We start from the raw sequence: 5,572 nt of genomic DNA, 5'->3' as shown, positions 1-5,572 counted from the left end.
AGGGGTCAGGCAGGGTCTCCCACAGCCAGTGGCCTGGCCCCCACTGGCAGGTGTGTGGCTGTCTTGAGGCCTGGGTGGGGGCAGGGGATTGGGGGTACTGCTGGGGCAGCAGAGCCAGCACCATGGCCGGCAGTGGGTGCTGGTTGTTGTTGGCAGGGGCTGGGTTGGAGCAATGGGGCACTGGGTGCTGCTGGCTTGGGCAGGGGCAGCCCTGGCACAGGGAGGCAGGGAGGGAGCTGCTACATGCTACCGCTGCACTGGGCATGTGGCTCCTGAGCAGAGAAGGGCCTGGCTGGGGGTCAAAGCTTCCAAGATGGTTGCCAGGTGCTGGCAGCTGGCTCTGGCTTCAATATAGCTGCCAAATGCTGGCAGCCATGTAGCCAGAGGCTGGTGGCTACAGGGACACATGGCAGGGCTGATGGGACTTGGGCCTACTTTTAGTGCCAAGTGTACTAACTTTAGTCCTAAATCCCTGCACGTTTAGGTACCTGTGAAAAGTTCTGAATGCACATTAAATTTAGTCACGCTGATTTGCATATACAGATGCTCCCAGAAAGTAGCAGAGTTTTGGGACTGAGGGAACTGGGAATAGGGTATAAAGCCTTTCATTTGTAGTTTACCAATTGCAAATGAGCCCAGCTACATCAATCTAGGTATTGGTAATGGAATAGTTAAGTGTCCTAGCCCTGATGATGGCTGTTCAGTAGCCTCTATGAAATGGTTTTAGCCCATTTCCTGGGGGATACTTGTCCATTTTAGAAAATCACTATCACAATTAATCCAAAAAGACTTCTTTGATACAAACTGTAGCAGAGATGATGACATCTGAGCTCGCCTAGACCTCTGAGCCCTAGAAATAATCCCACTAAGTCAAAGTGGAGGCCTATTAACCAGGAAAAACTGGGAAGCTTGCACTACGGTTGCCCTAGTCTTCAGGTATATTAAAGAACTTTAACATTCTCATATGTTATTTTGGATGCTTTCCCAGGACCCAGAGAAGGAGAAAAAAAGAGCAAGTTTTGATGGGCCTTTGCTGGCTCACCTAGAATTTCTCTTTAGCTTTCAGTTAAGCCACACTATAAATATGGTGCTACAATAGGACCAAAGTTTAGACAGTCAGTCTTTCATACAGGAAGCTGAACGAAGCACATATGGAAGAGACTTGCCACTGACTATGTCATCTGTTCTTGAAATGACCTCTGTGAGTTCTCACCAACATGCTAGATTTCACTTTATCATCTCCTCAAGCTGGGAAAAATCCTGACAAAGAAACTAAAAGCCATTAAAACGATAAAAGACCATTTTAAATTAGCAGAAGTTCAAACATAATTTCTTTTCAGTAAGTGCTCTGGAAAACATCCAGTAACTTTCTCTTTTAGCAATTATAGCATTACACATACATACATTTGTATCCTAATGATTGTTACGGATTTTTAATATATATAAAACTAATGATATTTACGGATATATTTAATAGACCCTGTAGGGTATTAAACTAACAGACTGAACATCTAGGAAAATCAGCCAAGTCTAACACAATGTTCCATAAAATAAGTGAGTTTGCCTGGACATATCAGGCTTGTGCATTGGAGCCTGACCAAAGTACAAGCAGGAATCGGATAGTCAAAGAAATACCCTGTAGTTAATGGGCATGTAATCCAAGGAGCCATTGCAAGATTAAGTATCAGTTGCTATTAGACTCTGAAGCACTGAAACATGTTTTTGGCTCAAAGACCTACTTATACTACAACCCTCCTCTAACAGGACTGATCTGAGGATTTAAATGAAAACATTCTCTCTCTATCAAGAGGCCATTATTTTCTCTTATTGGTAGAGAGGTTCAGTGGTGACCTTTTTTGGCCCGTGGTCCCATCTCTTCCCAGTGTTTTCTGTAAGGAACTAAACTAGGTGTTTGAAGTTGGAGAAACCCCTCAATATGGAGAAACTTGTGTTTGGTTCCAGTTAAGCCTAATTAGACTTTTAACATCACTTGTCAATGCCTTTCACAGGGTTAAGGCTGGAAGCATGTTTTAAACAGACAAAGGCTTATCTTAAAACTCCTAGCCCAAGGCAAAATTGGCCACTCTCTGATCCTAGCCTCTATACTGATATAAATGTCTATCTATCTCTGAAGTTGCACAGACAGCTCTTGTAAAAACTCTTCTGACTGTGGTATGTATTTAGAGTGTTTCAGACTTTGTATTAGCCAGTAAGTTATCAGCTGATATATCTACATTTTTGTGCCTTTTAAGAAGCATCAGGGTGATATCTGTGCAGTCTTCATGACTGCTAAATAGGTTTTAAGTTGCCATTAGTAGGAAAAAGTGCTACTAATAATTGTAGAATAGTCATTTCTGCTAATCAAAGTATCAAAATGAAAAGCTATAATTAAAAAAAAATGTATTGAGGGGCAGTCATGGGCTGAGTTAATCAAATATTTGATCTTTGGTTTGTTGGTTTGGATTGACCCTAGAAAAGGCAATTTTTAGCTTTTTAAAACAATAAATTTAGGTAAATTGTGAAATGAGAGATTTTGAAATTTAAATAAATAATATTTTGTTTGAAAAAAAGTCTGCTTACAATATTGGGAGCTAGGACCATTGGACAGGATAGCTAGCTTGTGTTATAGTAATAATAAAATAATAGCTAGCCATGACAGAATTTTTCACAATGTAAAAAGCTGGATCAAATTTTCTGGAATTTAGTCTTTAAAAGACTGAAACAAAGTTCTGAAAGTCTTGAAATAACCTATTTTATTTGGAACAAAATGATTCAGTTTTGAAATGGCTTTGCATTTATTGTGTGTGCGTGTGCACACACATATACATATACACACATTTAAAAAAAAACTATTAATACAAAATCAAAATCAAAGTGTTTTAAAACTGTTGAAATGTGCTGAATGACTGTAAGAATTTCCCCCTTGCCCCGAATTTTCCTTCACAGAGAATACTGATGTAGAGTATGAACCCACCAATTTAGAACAAAGTCAAATTTCCAAGTCCTTTGCCAACTGGGACTCCTATTAGCTCTGCTTTTGGACATGATGAGCTATTACAGGGGCTGAAGAGAAATGGTGCTGAAACCAGTGATGACTAGTGATGAGAGTACCTAAATACCCTTACCATGCCTGTGTAGCCACATCACTGAGTGCTCAGATAAGACAGCTCAATATAAAAGACAGTGTCAGTGGTCAGTGGAAGTGGTGTTGGCAGCTGGGAGGGCAGTGAGGCATACTTTGAGCAATACTGTTGTCTTTCAGATAAGCCATAACCATGGTGTTACAATAGAGTATTGTCATGGGGGCACTTGGGTGCCCCGTTCCTGAGTAGAGATTAGAGCAGCTGCCAATCACCAGGGCAGCTCAGCTGTGGGTTGTGGGAGTAACCAGGTCGGCCATGTGACCGGAAGGGGGGCCCTTATAAACAGCTAGGCCGGAGCCTGGCTGGCAGTTCCCTTCTGGCAGCCTGTGTGTAAGAGCTCTGCGGGAGAGCTAGACTGAGCAGTGCCGCTTGGCACATAGAGGGCTGCATTATGGTGCAGGCGGAGAGAAGCCTGACTAGAAGGCTTTGGCCCGAGAGCCAGGACGGCTGGGACTTGATGTAGAAGCCGGTAGGCTGATTGTGTTGTTATAGCCGGTGGGCTTATGATTTGGGTTGCAGCCGGTTGGCTTATGATTCAGTTGTGTGTCTCATCCGGAGGACCGGGTGAGGCTGTAGGGGTGTGAGGAGGCCTCACAGGAGCTCCCCAGTAGTCTGGGGGTTCCTGGGTGCCCTGTGCGGGCACCGAGCAGCGCCGGGAAGGCGCAGCAGCTTGGCACCAGAGTGGTGCAGTGTGTGGGGTTGAGACCCCAGCCCGAGAGGGCAGTATTTGGCCCAGTGAGGGCCTAGGACCCTGAGAAGGGTCAGGGGGCCAGGCACGGCTGCGTGCCACCTGAGCCCCAGCGCCGGGAAGCCCAAGACGGAGCTGGCACATAAGCTCGGTGGGAGCCAAGGGCGCGTAGGCTCGGCGGGAGTCAAGGGCACGCAGCGTGGAGCAGGCCCAGTGAGGACAGGCATACCAGAGGCAGGGCATAGGAACCCTATGAAGGGTCAGAGGCCAGGCACGGCTGCGTGCCACCTGAGCCCCCAGCGCCGGGAAGCCCGAGACAGGGCTGGCGCGTAGGCTCGGCGGGAGCCAAGGGCGCGAGCGGGTAGAAGCAGGCTCCGGGAGAGCCACGGGCACGAGAGCGTGGGACCGGCTAGTGGGAAAGCCACGGGCGCACATAGCTCAGACAAAGACCCCAGTGAGGGGCAAGAGGGGCCAGAGCGTAGGAAGCATGTGGCCTAGGCCCCTGGGGGGGGCCAGCTGGTGAGAGTGAAGTCCGGGGAGGGCTAGCGGAAGCTTGGAGACACGAGAACGTCAGGAACAGCTGCGAGGCTTGGGGCGTGCTAAAGGGGAGGTAGGAGGCACGCATAGCCCATAAGGCTGGGGTGCACCAAGTCACCCTAAGATCACAGGAGATCATAGGCAGCCTCCCATATTACCTTTATATAAGATCAAAGACGTGGCGGGCGAGAATTAGAGGGTGCTGATCTCCTAATTGCCACGGCAAGGGGGCGCTAGCGGGATTACGGCCGCTCGCAGGCCCCACTCCGTGACAAGTATCATGGGAGATTTGGATTATAACAACAGGTTTAAAGGGTTCGTTATCACTCTTTGGAGTCAGGTTTGCTTTTCCTCTGATTTCTATCCCAGAAAATACATTGTATGGAGCACAGATATAGAAACAGTAAAAACTGATATTGCTTTTGGAAGCAGAAGTAGGACTCAGGCCGACTCTGCTGGCCCTACCACTGTTAGCCATTGCTGGTAATCAGGTAAGTTAATGTCCAGCAGGGGGTAGGACTTCCCTCTAGACCAGCAATTCCCAATCTGTGCTATGTGTACCACCAGTGGTATGCAGACAACCTATCAGTGGTACGCGTTAGCAAATTTATTATAATTACTTTATATGACAAAAATGTGCTGGTGCTACTCAAGGTTGTATCATTTTAAATTGGTGGTGCACAATCTATCAGAATTTGAGAACTGTTGGTCTAGACAAAAAAAGGGAGTTACCACATGGTCTTTAGAAACAATGACACTTTATTATTATTTTTCTTTCTATTATTTTTACTTTTTCAGTTGTTCATTTTATTATGTTTATTTTTATTTTTGTTACTTATCATTATCATTTTATTTCATTTTAAATTTAAAACTTTCTTTATTATTTCTTCTTATCTTTTTACTATCTTTAAAATTATTTATTTAAATAAAGTAGACTAAGGACTATCAACTGCTTGGCTTGCAACTTATTCCAGTATAGAACATGGTCTATAGCTGTCCTTCATAACAGTTAAGTGTGGACTGTGAGCATGCTACAGATAAACACACACCTGGAAAAAAAAAAGTTAGAAAAATGTATTCTAAGGTAAACATTTCTGATGTTCCCGAAAGTCTCTGATTTTAAAGTTGGCTGGGAAACAGAATTCCAGTTTCACAAAAAGTGTTTAGGGTTTGGAAATATTTTGTCCCAAACCTGAGATGAAAA

Source organism: Gavialis gangeticus, unplaced genomic scaffold, assembly GCF_001723915.1.
Source record: "Gavialis gangeticus isolate Ggan-Ray unplaced genomic scaffold, GavGan_comp1, whole genome shotgun sequence".
NCBI lineage: Eukaryota > Metazoa > Chordata > Crocodylia > Gavialidae > Gavialis > Gavialis gangeticus.
The sequence above is the reverse complement of the archived record's forward strand: the minus strand, read 5'-3'. Positions refer to the sequence as shown.